General features: G+C 40.9%; 6 non-coding genes across 6 annotated transcripts; 4 read left to right on the forward strand and 2 right to left on the reverse strand.

Annotated features, from left to right (window-relative positions):
- TRNAT-AGU (transfer RNA threonine (anticodon AGU)) lies at positions 1-74 on the forward strand. The gene has a single exon. It is a non-coding gene; the product is annotated as a tRNA-Thr (tRNA).
- Positions 75-4,245: 4,171 nt separating this feature from the next.
- On the forward strand, positions 4,246-4,318 carry TRNAV-AAC (transfer RNA valine (anticodon AAC)). Its single transcript has one exon. It is a non-coding gene; the product is annotated as a tRNA-Val (tRNA).
- Positions 4,319-9,827: 5,509 nt separating this feature from the next.
- On the forward strand, positions 9,828-9,909 carry TRNAS-CGA (transfer RNA serine (anticodon CGA)). The gene has a single exon. It is a non-coding gene; the product is annotated as a tRNA-Ser (tRNA).
- Positions 9,910-11,214: 1,305 nt separating this feature from the next.
- Positions 11,215-11,287, forward strand: TRNAR-ACG (transfer RNA arginine (anticodon ACG)). The gene has a single exon. It is a non-coding gene; the product is annotated as a tRNA-Arg (tRNA).
- A 1,587-nt stretch (positions 11,288-12,874) lies between these two features.
- Positions 12,875-12,948, reverse strand: TRNAI-AAU (transfer RNA isoleucine (anticodon AAU)). Its single transcript has one exon. It is a non-coding gene; the product is annotated as a tRNA-Ile (tRNA).
- Positions 12,949-15,340: 2,392 nt separating this feature from the next.
- Positions 15,341-15,413, reverse strand: TRNAF-GAA (transfer RNA phenylalanine (anticodon GAA)). The gene has a single exon. It is a non-coding gene; the product is annotated as a tRNA-Phe (tRNA).
- Positions 15,414-15,703: the final 290 nt, after the last annotated feature.

Below are 15,703 nucleotides of genomic sequence, written 5' to 3' on the forward strand. Positions count from 1 at the left end.
GGCTCCGTGGCTTAGCTGGTTAAAGCGCCTGTCTAGTAAACAGGAGATCCTGGGTTCGAATCCCAGCGGGGCCTGTAGTTGCCCTCCTTTTCGTGAACTAACGCCAAAGTATAAGATATTTTCTCTAGTTGAATAGGAAACAACTTGAATTTACACCAAATGAATCTTCTAATACTCGGGCCTTACACTTTGCTTGGGAAAAATGGGGTACCGTGTATAAGGGAACAGAGGTAGAAGATTGAACAATGCCATTCCCAGTACATATACCAAGAGTAATTTAAGGACTCTTAATATTTGTCCCAACATCATGATATTAGCATGGATAGGTAGCCTAGCCTAGCTGATGTTTGCCCCTGTGTCCTACCGTTTGAGATCAAATGATAGAGATTCAACAGCTTTAAAAACATGCCCTTTCAGATGTCCTCTGGATTTGCGTGATTATTGAGAGAGATTAAATTGTTTTTGGAACCTCAGAACCCTCAACATACTCGGAATAGAGGTGGCACTCAGTGATTTGAATGCACTGAAGACAGTGGTCCACGGTCTGTGGCGGTGAGTTTAAATCCTCCACCTTTGAATCTTCCTGGCCACTGACCACATCTTCTAGTAAACCTGCACTTTCCCTTTGCCTTTTTGCTCTTAGTCCTATTCTAAAGGAAAATAAGGGGGAAAAATAAAAGAAAGAGCTAAAAAAAACCCCACCCTTATTTAAGGTTTAAGTTGAGTACAGTAATCACTGTTCCTACTTTTTAAATGATTCTGGACTCCAGGACATCACTGAAATTTTTGAAAAGAGGAGAATATGATGTCATCTTAAAAGAATGGTTCTTTTAACAAACATGGTCCTTATAACAAAACATGGAAAGTATCTAACAAGAGACTGGAGGCAAATGAAAAAGCATTTTGAGACCTGCAGTCTTAGACATTTTCTAAGCAGATATTTACGTAAAATGTCTGAAGAAGACATCAATTCCTGAAAACTATGGTGTTTCTGTTTTATCTGTGCTATTTCTGTGGTCTTTCTAAAATCTGTCTTACAATTATCTGTCACACTCTACAGTTGCCCACTCCCCAGTCCTTAGCAGCGTGCACAGAATTCTACAAGCAATGGATTGCATTGTAAGCACCTTCTTACTCTTCACTGCCATGGCCTAATAGATTGAATACTTCTTTTTTGAGCATCCGGGAATGCAAATGTGTCAGAACACTGACATTTCAAGGAACCCCTTAAAATGGAATTGAATCTAATCAATGACATCCTGTACCTCCAGAAGAGCTGAGTTCTTAGCAGTACTGAATGATAAAAGGTTGTTACTTTATAAAACAACTTGAAACTAGTCCTGGACACTTATATTTGTGTCTTTGCTAAAGGAACTTCTTTCTAATCAAAATACGATTTCTTTCCTGATCTAAGTTATTCTTTATTCAAAACTCCTTCCCCATTAAATGTTCCATGGCTTGGGATCTTCAAAGGGACAGCTGCTCTTTTGTGCTCTTATGTAGGCCTGGTCTTGTCTTAGGCCAGCTGTGTGGTTCTTTCCCCTTCATGTCCAGGTATTCATTCCCAGCGTTGGGCAATGGATAAACTCTGGTAAACTGATTTGAATGAAATGGCCCTAAAAAGCTGAAAGGTAAGGCATGATGATGATGGAAAATGTTGGGGAAGAGAAATGGTTGGGAAGTGTTTCCACTTGGTGTCTAAGCAGAGAACTTTAGGTATGTGAATTGAATGTGAAAATGACTGCACTATGGAAAACTACTTCCAAATATTCTTACTCTGCAGACTCAGCTGACATCTTCTGGATTCAACTGTCCTTGTTACCTGTTTTCATACTTTCTTCTCTGTGTTGGAACTGTTTAATGCTTAGTCTGTCTACAATTCCACATAAACAACACACCAAATTCAGGAGTCTTGAACACCCCCAGATTAAGTTTTAAGTTTTCTGACCCTTGTACCTAAACCATGATCACACATGGAAAAATCTCAAGCATCTTCACACTTTCCAGGGCTGACTTTTATATCTTGGCTCCATTGCTGAGTCTCTGGAGTTGATCCTTCCTGCACCTCTCAGAATTTCTTCATCCACTGTGAGGGCCTTGGTTGCCTGCCTGGAGCTGATCTTTCAAAATATTCTCATCTAAAAGAGGTCTCTCCTTGGCTTCAAACTCGTATTCCTTCTCCACCTGGATCTCATGTAGGTACCACTAGCACAGGACACCAGAAACTCAAATGATCATCAATCCCATTGGAAACCTCTGGTTAAACTTCACTGCTCCCACCGAGTTACCCCACATCAAATCATCACAAAGTCTTGCTGACTTTACTTTCAGCATATGTGAGATGTCTTTTCCTTCTGTCCTTCTACTGGTCCCTATTTGTGTCTTCAATATCTCTTCTTCACTACAATCTGCAGCAGCCTCCTCCTGTTCTTATCTACAAGATTGGCCATCTGAAGCCATTCTCAGCACAGCAGACAAAGTCTCTGGTTTAAAATACAAACCATCATTTCCTCCTTAAAATTTCCCAATCTTAAACCTTTCTTCTTTTTCTAGTATATGCATTTAAATCTATATATTTCCCTCTAAGCACTGCTTTAATTGCATATTGTACTTTCATTCATTCAGTTCAAAATATTTTCTAATTTCCATTGTACTTTTACTTTGATTTGTGGGTTATTTAGAACTGCAATGCTGAAGTTTCCCAGTATATGAGAATTTTCTAGTTATCTTTTTGTTGTTGATTCATAGTTTAATTCTGTTATTGTCAGAAAACATTTTTAAAAATTATTTTAATCCTTTAAAATGTATTGAGACTTGCTTGATGGCCCTGTTTTGGTGAATTTTTCATATACACTTGAAAATAATGTGTATTCTTGCAGTAGTTGGGTGTGGTGTTTTATAAATGCCAATCAGATCAAGTTGATGGGTTAACAGCTATGGTTCAAGTCTTCTGTATCCCTACTTATTTCCCATTTTCTTTCAGCTTCTCATCAGTTAGTCAAAGGGGTCTTTAAAATCACCAACCATAATTGTGATTGTTCTATTTCTCATTTTAGTTTTCCTAGTTTTACTTCATATAAGAATTAATATGCCTTCTCTATGAATTGATCATCTTATCATTATGAAATACTCCTCTTTATCTTTGGTCTTACTTTTTACCTTGAATTTTACTCTGTCTGATGTTGAAATATCCACACCAGCTTTCTAATAGTTGGTGTTTCCATGGTCTGTCTTTCCCCACCACTTTACTTTCAACTTGTTTTCTTGTTTTTCAAATGTCTCTTGTAAGCAAGACACAGTTGGCTCCTGTTTTTCTTTATTTTATTTTACTATCTTGCCTGCCAATCTCTGCGTGTTTTAATAAAGTGTTTATCCTATTTACATCAAAAGCAATTATTTATATTCGGGTTTAAGTCAATCATCATGTTGTTTTCCATTTGTCCTACTTGTTCATTGTTCTTCCTTTTCTGCTTTCCTTTGAATTAATTTCTATTATTCAATTTATCTTTTGTTTAACCTAAAATGCATTATCTTTTCTCTCCAGTTGCTTTTAAGATATTTTTAATCTTCAGTTTTCAAGCATTTCAACATAATTTGGCTAGTTATAGTTCTCTTTATGTTTATCCTGCTTGTCATTTGCTGAGCTCATTGAATCTATGAGTTGATGTCATATTTTTTTTATTGAGTTTAAGATTAGTGCACTTTAATGTATGTAAGTTACATCTTGATTTAAAAACAAAAACAAAAACACTTCCCTGACGATATCTACACTCCAGGAATTGAAGGTTAGTCTCCAGTCCCTCAATCACTTTCAGATTAAAATATACCTGCTTTGGAAAGAACATTCCTTCTTCCTTCTGATCTGGCCCACATCTTATCATTTAGTCTCATTTCTTTCCATGCCCTGCTTCAGATCCTTGGATTTTCCCTCAAAGACCAGGCCCACTCCATTCAGTTTCTCATGACAAAATTCTCTTTCTAACCTCTATACAACTTACACAGTTCTTTTCATGTGTTAAGTCTCAGATCTGGTGTCATTTTCTCTAGGAAGCCTTCAAGGGCACTGGGGCAGTTTCCAATTTTTTGGCTGTTCTAGACAGACTGCTTTGATCATTACAGCGGAAATATTTAGTGAACGCATCTCTGTTGGTAGATGATATTGTTGATTTCAATAAATGTAAATTCTTCTGCAAGCAAAAGACCTAAGACATCAAGGAACATTTACTTGCAAATATTGAGAGCCGGGTTTCCGTAGTGTAGTGGTTATCACGTTCGCCTAACACGCGAAAGGTCCCCGGTTCGAAACCGGGCGGAAACATGTTTCTTTTATGTGTTGCTTGAGTCTTTCCACTTCCATTTAGATACAAATCTGCACCTTCTTTTTGCAGTCCCAGACTTAAAAACCTACACGAACCTGTGTGCTCCTTTTGAGGTCCAGGAATTTAAAATGGAAGCTGTCCTGACGCCACGTGCTCTGAAGCCGGCGTCTCCCCACCACCCCTCCCTGCACATCGCGGGGCCCCTCTTTCTCCTTTCACTCGGCCTCCGCAGCCTGGAAAGGCTGAGGGGCCCGAGTGGTGTCAACCGGAGGAGGCGTCCACGGCAGAGGACCCCACCTGTGCTGCGCCGGGGGACTGGCTCCCTTGGAATCCCGAGAGCGGGACGCGTGGGTTTCCGCGAAGTGACTTTCTCACGAACTTCAACGAAAGAAAAGTGCTCTGTCTCGAAACTGAGCCGCGACGGCCACCGAGTGTCAACAGCCTTCTCTGGTAATTATTATTAGTAGTAGTAGTAGTACCATACGATATTTCCAAAATCATCAGGCGTGGAAGGGGAAGAAGCGTTGTGGAGAGGAGAAGGGGGGTGGAGGACTGAATAAGGAGAGATTCCCGCCCCCAAGACCTCCCCGAGGATCTGTATTGGGCGAAGGAGACTTTTACTTTCATTTTCAGGACCACCGTTCTCCCTTCTTTCCCACCACCCCCAGACGGATCTGCTGGGACTTGTTTCTCCGTGGGGCTTGATTTTAAACTATTCAGCTCGAGTGCGTTCCCCGCACAGTGGGAAATGCTGGCGCGCCTTGGGCTGCGGCGGTGGGCTGAGCCCGGCGCTGGGCCGGACCTGAACCCAGCCCCCCACCACGCTCCGCAGCCCCAGGGCCGCCTCCGGGCGCTCACTCGTGGCCTGCAGCCTCCTCTTCAATGGATTCAATGCGACTTTCTCCCGGAACTCAGCATCGAGCATCCAGCTCCACTCGAAGTGGCGCCCAGCAGGCGGAGATCGCCCCGGATGAAGGGAAGGATCCTGACCATCCCTGAAATTAGTTTAGTGTACGCGCGGAAATAAGAAAGGGTTTAAAAGTTTCGTGAGTTGTGTTTCATAACGTATTTTGCTAAAAATCAAGAACTTAACAGGGACAGTTTTTCTTCTGGAATGGACATAACACTAGAAGGAGGATGCTTGCACTTTCCTAACCCACGTTCAGGGAAATTGCTTTGTCTTTTTCCCTAGTGTCAAACTCAGTTAACATCAGCGCCTGCGCTAAGTGACCACACGGGGGCGACAGAGACTGGGATCTCCGGGTGGGGAGCCAGCGCTTAGAATTTGCCAAGGTTCCCGTCAATGGACCAGGAGGATTCCCACGCTCCTTCTGATATGAATTCTTCCAAACTTATTGGGGGAAATTTAACTGGCTTTTCATTAGAAGTTAAGTCACATTAGATCTCATATTCTGAATATTTGGGCTGGGTGAAGGGAAGAGGAAAGAGAAACTAGCATTTTAGGAGTCTGATATATACTATACATTTTACAGATGTTGTATTCTACAACATTCATTATATGTAACTGCCCACAATCCCGACCCTTAGGTACTTCTCCATCCACATGTCAGTCTATGTTCCATAGGTGTGGGCCTCCAGGCAATCAGTTTCTCTCCTACCACTGGACTTTGCACATGAAGTCCTCTCTAGCTGAAAAGTTTTGTGCTTACCTCTTTGCACAGTTATCTCTTGCTCATGCTTAGATCTCAGTTGGTCTTAGATCTCTACTTTTTCTGGAAAGACTTCCTTAAAATCCCTAAGTGAAAGTCCCATATTCTTCATAGTACTATGTATTTTCTTTCCTTGAATGTTTTACATTTATCAGTGAGATAACATGATTAATGTCTGTCTTTCTCACTGGAATGTGGTAAGTTGCATGAGGGTGGGAGCAGTGTCTGGTTTCATTCATCCATGAGTCCACATTGCACTGCATATGCCTAGTACATAATAGGCATCCAATGGACACTGTTGTTAAGACTGAACCTTTACCATGATTCTCTGAGGAAGATATTATTCTCCTGATTTAGCAAAACCCTGTGGTAGATACATAAAAGATGATGAGAAAGGAATCTAAGCATACCACTAAAGAAAGTCATCAAACCACAAAAGAAGAGAGCAGGAGAAGAAGAAAGGAACAGAGGAACTACAAAACAGCCAGAAAACAATTTACAAAATGGCAATGGGTATCTACCTATCAATGATCACTCTAAATGCAAAGAAACTAAATTTTCTAATCAAAAGACAAGAGTGGCTGAATGGATAAAAGAACAAGACCCATCACTATGCTGCCTACAGGAGACTCACTCCAGATGTAAGGATACACACAGATGAAAGTAAAGGGGTAGAAAAAGATATTCCGGGAAGATGGAAAACAAAAGAAAGCTGGGGTAGCTATACTTATATCAGATAAAATAGACTTTAAAACAAAAACTGTAATAAAAGACAAAGAAGGGCATTGCATAATGATAAAAGGGTCAATTCAATAAGAGGATATAGAATTTGTAAATATTTATGCACCCAACAGAGGAGCATCTGTGTGTAAAGCAAATATTAACAGATCTAAAGAAAGAAATAGACAGCAACACAATAACAATAGGGGACATTAATATCCCTCTTACATTAGAGGATAGATCATTCAGACAGAAAATCAATAAGGAAACATCAGCCTTAAATGACATGTTAGACCAGATGGATTTAACAGGTATATACAGAACATTCCATCCAAAAGCAACAGAACACACATTCTTCTCAAGTGCACAAGGAACATTCTCCAGGATAGATCATATGTTAGGCCACAAAACAAGACGTAACAAATTTAAGAAGATTGAAATCATATTTTCCTAATTACAAGTTGAGACACTGAAGCTTGCAGTGTCTCAACTTATTTTGCCTAAGTGTGGAGCTAGTATGTGAGTTATGATTCAAACATGAGTACTCCAGCCTCCACATTATATGCTGATTCCTTAATAGCCTATTTGTCATGGGTATAATTTCTTCAAGTTCCCAAAGCCCTGATCTTTGCAATTTCCAAGTGTAGGGGAAGAAAAATTTTCCTCTAGTCTCTTAGATTTGTAGCTGGGACCTACTAATTAAACTGACAAAAGGTATATTAACAGGAGAAAAAGTTTACAAATTTTATTGACGTTAACATTTTTTATTTCAATTTTATGTGCACGAAAGCTTCACAGAAAAGAAGTGAAAACCCAAAGAAGCAGTTAGACTTGAAAGCTTTTATATGATTTTAACAAAGGGTGATAAATTGTAGAGATGTGACTAGACAAAGAAAAGGGGAATTTGGGCTTTTAGGGACAATAATTGTGGGAAGGTAAATACATGGGGAAGCAAATAGAAGATAAGGGTAATTTTAGTAAGACGCTGTGCAGACTCATCTTGGTGCTGACTTTCCATCTCTGATGATAAGGGTTGTTCTTCTCCTGGCATGAAAGATGGGAGAGGAGCACCTTCACAAAAGGAAATTTATGCCCTGCTTTTAGCAGCTAGGAGGAGGACAGAGAGCCCTTCCTGTGTTTGCTTTTTCTCAATTACTTTCAGCTGAAAATCATCCTTCTGCTAAAGTGGCATATTTTGGGATGGCATATTCTGATCCCCTTCAAATGTCATGTTGTTGAAACTAATAATGAGAAAGAAATGGCTAGAGCAATAGTAATAGCTACAATTTATTACCAGCTATTAAAGAAAATATTGAATGATTTTTTCATGTAAACTAACAAGCAAGCCTGAGGGGTAGGTGTTATTGTTGTTTAAGTCTTTTACCTCTTTTATAGACATAGAAGCTGAAGAGTGGAGAGGTTAAATAACTTGCTTGACATCAAACAAGTTTTAAAATTTGGAGCCAGTATCTTAACCCATGTGTATCTGAGGCTAAAGTGTCCTCATTACTGCAGTTTTCTAGAGGAAGGACAGGTCTGTGAAAGACACAGATATTAAGAGAGTGAAACTAGGCATAGACTATGAGCCTGATTTCCCCTGTGTAGGGAGAGGCAGAGAAAGTCAGGTATGAGGAGACTCTGAGGACATGGAGAGTAACCAGAGATAGCAAATACAAATGTTATGCTTGCTGTTGGTACTGCAGCCCTGGGGGAAATGGGGAAATGCACATTTTAGGACAAAAGGGAGGGTTGAATTTTTTCATTTAAGGGAGTGGGTATGAACAATGGTACTGACATCAAGGCAATGTTCCCTGAGACAAATTATACAGATGATGGCCCTTGAATGTAGGTGTCAGAAAAATTCTAGTCGGATGTACAGTTCTTGTGGAGGAAGCTGTTTGGTTTGGTAGCAAGACCACCCCACTTTCCCTATAGTTTTCCCTCTTTCCTCAATTCAGCCAACATTACTTTCCCATCCTCCCCCTCGATCCCACCCTCTCCCCTAAGCCATCTCTGGAAGAGTAGAATGATCTCTAGGCAGGAAATCTGAACATCTGGATTTCAGTTTCAGTTTTATGATGTTGTGATCCTGGGAAATTCAATAACCTATCTGGCTCTCATTTCCTCCTCTGCACAATGGGATTTTGAAACCTATTTCATGCATTTTCAACAAATATTTATTGAATGTTGCCCATGTGCCAGACACTCTTCTAGGTTCTGAAAATCTAGCAGTAAACAGGCAAAAATCCCCGCCCTCATGGAGTTTGCATTCTCATGGAGGAGAAAGGCAATACACAAAATTAATGTTATATAGCACATTAAATGATCATAAGTAATGTGGAGAAAAACAAAGCAAAGAATGGGGAGGAGCATTGGCGTGAGGGAAGCTTATAGTTTTACATATAACGTTCAGGCTGTGTTTCACTGATAAGGTGATATTTGAGAAAAGACCTGAAGTAGGTAAGGGACTGAGTCATACATACTTCAAAGTAAGAGTATTCCCAGCAGGGGGAACAGTCAGTGCAGGTGCCCTGAAACAGCAATGTGCCCGATACATACAAAAAAGAACAAGAAGGACAAAAGTAACTGCAGAAGAGTGAGCAAGGAGTGCAGCCAGAGAAATGAGAGCACAAACAACCCTACAGGCCAGACGAGGACTTCGGCACTTACTCTGATGAAATGAGGAGATACTATTGAGTTTTGAGCAAAGCTATGCCATAAAGCTTTTTAGGTTCAAAAAGATCTCTGCTTTTCATAGAATGTTTTGTATTAAGAGATATTTGCAATAGGTATTCCATGTTAGAGATGAAGATGTCTTGGACCGGGGTAGCAGTCGTTGGAGTGGTGAGAAGTTTTTCAGATCTGGATTTTGAAGGTAGAGCCGGGAGAACTCCCTCACATGTGAAGAATGAAAGAATAGTTGAAGTCAAGGATGTTGCCAAGGTTTTTCGCCTAAGTATCTGAAAAGTTGAAATTGTCATTAAGTGAAATATGCAAGCTTGGGGTTGGAGAAGATTTTCTTGGGGGCAGTCAAGAATCAGTGGTCCCACTTTCACGATACATGGCAAATGACCCGTACTTGTCTTCAGTCCGTTGAGTGCAAGACCTTGCACCTGAGGCTGTGATGGCCGAGTGGTTAAGGCGTTGGACTCGAAATCCAATGGGGTTTCCCCGCGCAGGTTCAAATCCTGCTCACAGCGTTCTCATTTTCTGTTTCACAGTTTGAAACTTCGGCAAAATTTAATTCCTCCCAGCATGCAGAGAAACCTGTTAGGCGGCAGTTCCGATTTAAAACCCGAATATTTCAGGAGGGCAGGCACTAGCCAGTTGTGAGTTTCCTCATTCCCTTTCGTTGTCTGGGTGTTTGAACCTCCTGAACCCAGTCTCCCCATTGTCCTGACGGAGCTCCGGGTTTCGAGCACCCTCAAACATGCTAGGTCCATTGAGATGAAACTTTTAAATTTGATAGGAGTGTCCGATCAAAGCAGCAAAGAGAACAGAGGAGACGTTGAAAATCTTGGGAACAGCTTCCCTTTCTGATTATTCAGAGCCGGCAGCTTCCTTAAAGCATTCTTAGGCAGCAATCTTTAGTATTTGTCCTGACATCGGAGGCTGGTTAGAGCCATAACAATTGAGGATAATACTCCATCGTATTTGCCAAGTGCTCTTTGAAGTGCTTTATGCAAAAGAGGAAATTGAGACACAGGAGAGGATATATTTTGACTTCTGACTTTGCCTTGATTTTCAAGTCCATATGAAACCTCTTTCTCCTTCTTAACATGCTAAACCCCTCTTTTGTAGGCACTTTTGCGTTTTCCCCTATTTTGCCTACTTTGAACAGCTAGGTAAATTTTAAGCTAGTTTCCTCTGTTAGTAAATGAGTTCCTAGTTTCTAAGTTTCTTTGTCATATATGATTCTTAAAAGATATACTTCTATAGAATCCTTGCCTGCTTATTGCATTTTGTGTTTATCGCATGTTGTGGGTAGATGAATATTCTGGGGAAAAAAGTAATGAAGACCTCAAAATTAATATAATTTTATTATAATAAATAATTATATTTTAATTAATTAATTATTAAATTAGTTATATATTTATTATAATGAATAAAGAATATAATATATTAATAATTAACATAAGCTGGATAAGGAGGAAAGAGAGGGTGTAAAATAGAGTGAGGGACAGGCAACAGATAATTGAGTCCATGGAGATTTGTTCAAACAACGAAAGCAGCTACTAAGTACCAAACAAGTTTCCAATGCTTGGAGTTAGAGAATAACTAAGACTGAGCACTGTTTAAAAAAAAAAAAAACCAAGAAAAAAACCTAGTTAAATGTATATTATGCAAACAAATCAAAAAAATAAATAATTCTTTCCCAGAATCAGAATACTTTTTGGTCCTAATCCATGTCTAAAAAAAAAACAAAAAAGACACCATTTCTCCGAATGGTACAAACTGCCTATAGTAATAAAAATATGAATATTGACCACAGCTCTCACAGGTGCGGGCCAGTGGCGCAATGGATAACGCGTCTGACTACGGATCAGAAGATTCTAGGTTCGACTCCTGGCTGGCTCGCTCGGCTCTCTTTTTCCTTCACACTTCGTGAGTACTTTTTTCAAAAGGATGTTGAAACAATTCTTAGAGTCCTTCGAATGTATTTTCCTGGAACTGATCCTTCACCTTCTATGGCGCTGCCCCATATCGGCTGTCAGTCGAGTCTGAAAGAGACTTCAGAAACATCAAAGGAGCCATCCTGTAAGATTTTCTTCTTCCTACTTTCATCTCTTCCTGAACTTGAGAAAGGAGATTGGCCGAAAAAGACCATTCGAAGGAAGGTTTTAAAATAAAAGAAGCTTTAAAGAAAAATAAACAGGAATTTTTTTCTACCAGTACCTTCTGCATCAATATTTTTTCCCATTGAGGAGAGTCATCACTCATGGAGGTCTATCCTGCACGGCTCTTTCCTCACATGGCTACTAGCAAAAAGAAAAGGCACATCTCCTGGGGAAATGTTGAGTCAAGAAAGGTTGGGCTGTGAGGTCGTGGGGTGCGAGAAGCTCTTCGCCTCGGTTGGACGCTTTAGACAGAGCTCGGCCCTGAAGCCAGCCGATGCCACTCAGCGCCGCCGTCTCCCCCACGTGCCCGGCCCGCGATCTTCCGGACATATGCGAGTTGAGAAACTGGCCCTCAGGAGACAAGAGAACCAACAGGAATCCCTTTTATTTGAAAAAGTAAACACCTCGGGAGACAATGAGGGTGTAAAGTAAGACGTAGGAAGTGGCAGGTTTGGGGGGGGCCTCGCTGAACAGACCGGCGTCATTTCTCTGCATGGAGGCGGGGTGGAGGTTAGGAGGCAATCACTGTCAAGCGGATGAGAATTCCTCAAACTCGACCAAAAGAGTGTCATCATACGTGGATCGATTTCCGAACGTGTGGCTTGTATCCTCTTTCTGCCTTGCAGATAAATTTGTTAAAGTTACCAATGCGCGCTGTCAGAGGCGCTGCGGCTGAAACTAGTGATGCGCCAAAAGCGCGTTGCCTCCGGTGGTCCATGGCTGGCTTTGAACAAGGTGGAAAGGAGAGCTGGCGATTCTTACAGCATCTCATTCAGTTCCCTGCTCTTTACAGCTAAAAGGAGAGAAGAGTTTTCATGAAAGCCAAGTGGCAACTTCAGATGGAGCGGATATTTACCTTGGAAATTGACTGGGACGAGGACAAAGAATGAAGCACAGACGTTACTGGGAACAAACCCCGTGTATTGCTGCTGTTAGCACCCCGCTCTAAACAAGTCAGTGGTCACCCTGAGCCTGCTTCCTTTTCTCTATTGAAACTCTTTGAAGGAGCCACAGTAATATTGTCTACGGAAGTTTCACTGAAAACTAAGCAGGCAGTTTTGTAACTCTTCCAAATTCCCCCTTCCCTAAAACATACCCACCTCGCGCACACACTACTCCCTCACTTTTCTTCAAGAAACTCTTCCCAGCGCTTCTATGTTTTTTATTAAAATAATAACAAACAAAACGGCAACACAGGAATTTCCTGTCCCATTAAGAGAAGAAGAACGTCTTACCTTAAGATTCAGAGCAGTTGCAGATCTAGGGTGTAGGCGGCTTGAGTTGGAGATGCCTACTCCGCCCACAGGGGTCAAAATGACCCCGAGACTGGCCCGTACGGGGATCGAACCCGCGACCTTGGCGTTATTAGCACCACGCTCTAACCAACTGAGCTAACCGGCCACATGCAGCGTCTTTTATCTTTTAATAAATTGGTAAGTTCGTTGACATTTTTGTGTTTGTCAATAAAAATAAAGGGAATATTTCTTCCCCCTCTCTGCTACCTCCCTCAGGGAGATCTTTAAGCCATATTCACAGACTGCAATAAGGAACATACAGTATTTCAATTCTTAGGATTTGGACAACAAAATCCACGAAGAAATTTTTGTGCAGAGACTGAATCTAGTTTATTTCTCTATGGAGAATCTACTGTAACAGGATGTTCAATTGTGGATGAAGGGAGCCTCCCCTTTTTAGAGGCGTGTCCGTACTGAATTGCAAACTGCAAACTTCTCTTTAACGACTTGTAACTTTGTTACCTACTATTTTCAAGTTTGTTCAAGGCAACCGAAAGGAAGGCGAGTGGGGCTGAAGAAAGGAGCTGCGTGTTCTTAGGATCTCTAAAGAGTCACAACCTAGGCGTTGACGTCGGCAACGATACTCGCTGTTGGAATAGGGGCGTCCCAACAGTACTGGAGTGACATAGTAAATCTGGTATGCTTTCTGAAGGCGGTAGAAAAGGACCGCGGTGGCTTGCAGAAGGGAGCGATTGCGGTGGCGCCTGGCTAAGTACTAAAATTCTCAGCCAACAGCACATTCTGTGTGTCACTCAAATTCTGTTTTGCCAACTAAAGGATACAAGCACGGGGTTGCGGAGAAGAGAGTCAATGAGATGCGCTCTTTGGTCCTTGGTGAGACTGTTGGTTTTATCACCTGAAGACAGGTTGAAAGGCATCTCCTGCAGCCTCAGGAAATCTCCCTTTACATGTTCCTGGGGTTGTATTATTTCTTTTGTATTTTTCGAACTTTCCTGCTGACTGATGACTAGTAAATTTTCAGCGCATATATTAATTTAAAGCTAAACGAAACAAGTAATGCTTTTCTTGATTTTAGAACCGACGCTGGTGCGAGGGAGAAAGGTTAGGCTCCTAGTGTTACTCTAAAAGTATTTAAGTCCCGCCAGAGTCTTTGACCTTTTATTCTTCTAGTCTTCAAGGGCTCTTGCCCTGGGTTTCAAGAGCAAAGCCTTGCAGGTGTTCAAAAATCATGTAAAAGCAATCTTTCTGGCATGGCCTCTGCAGTCACATGTCTTCTTTATTCGTGTCAATGAACGATATTCCGGCTTTTGAGGATCCCTTGTACATTCCAAACTCTTGAAGTTCACGTGTAAAGCCATCCTGAGAGAAAAAGCTTGTTTTTTAATGTAATTTTAACACCAAAAAGATTACTCTTAACTCCTTCTTCGGACAAATGGAGCTCCCTAGGGTGGCTCATCTCCCTGACTTTCCTGGACTCTGTCCTGAGGTTTATGGAAAGATGGCACAAATCTGGGCACTGGCTCTTCCTTTAGTAACTCAAACCAAGCACTGCTGGCAGGAATCCTGCACCTGCTCCTAGAAAAATCAGCACGTTTCCAGCTGGTGAAACCTAAGATTTAGATCTATTGTCCTCACCCCACCCCCACCTTCAATCGCGTTCCCTGGTAAAGTGAAGGTCCCAGATCCAAGAACTACATTATTTTTTGTCCTATTTTAAAATGAAATACTGTGTGTAAACATTACTAGCAGATATTCCGGACCAAAAGAAGGGGTCAATAAAAGATCTGTCCTTCTTTGACTGTACACAACGGTCTAGAATGAACAGTGATCTCCACCTATCTTAGACCCCCACTACTTCCATATCCTCCCCAGAGACTGTCAGAGTTCTCAGCTTCTTGTTTATCATCCCCAAAATATTCTATGCATATTCAAGCATAGGCAATACAAACCTGCAACATCTACCACAAGCGTCTTGTAGGAGATTTTCAAAATATTCGTTATATTCCGGATTAGATTCTGTTAATTAATTACCTAACAGTGTCTCCGGAAAAATAGTAAATCAATATTAACAACGCCTATTTTATTTTACAGCATATATATGAGTCTGTGTTTATATAGATATCATCCCATATAATCGTAATAAATACTCCTAAAATTCAGTTTTTGTTTAAGCTGTCGTCTCTTGCTTCTCTGCACAGTTAAATGACTAGCCAGGCATTAGGACCGTCCCTGTAGCTGAAAACCACTAAAAGTGCTGTATAGAATAAGCAAAACTTCATACGAGATTCAAAGTTCTCACAAGAATGTAAGGATTTATAAGGCCAAAAACTAAGTGAAGGCAGAAACTGAGGTAATTCAACGGAGAATTGAAAGTGCTTATGCCCTGATTCTTAGAGATGCATTTAACAATATATAAGTGCACACGAAATAAAGCACTGAATAAGTTTCTCTTTACCTCAAGGAATTACTGGAAGTTGTGAAAGAACTTCACCGTGTAGGCGGAGAACCGCGTTTGATTTACAAAATGGTGACGCGCCTGCCGAAACCCGGGATTGAACCAGGGACCTTTAGATCTTCAGTCTAACGCTCTCCCAACTGAGCTATTTCGGCGACCCTTGGAGCCATCTTTTTGTCAATTACTTTTAAATAGCTATTTTCCTTTTTGGATGTTACATTTGAGAGAAAAGAAAATCTTTTGTTTTCTGAAAATACCACATTTTGTCCGTTTCAAAAATAATTGTGCCAACATACAATCAGACAATGGGGAAAGATACCCAAAGTTTCCTGAGTATGATAGGAAGAATGAAAAAGCAGAGTGATAAAGGATAATTTGTATATGATTCCAATGGATATGAATTGGATAGCTGTAGGAGTGTGGTGACTCAAAGCTTCCTGCTGGA

The sequence above is a fragment of the Equus asinus genome, chromosome 8 (genome assembly GCF_041296235.1).
Source record: "Equus asinus isolate D_3611 breed Donkey chromosome 8, EquAss-T2T_v2, whole genome shotgun sequence".
Classification (NCBI taxonomy): Eukaryota; Metazoa; Chordata; class Mammalia; order Perissodactyla; family Equidae; genus Equus; species Equus asinus.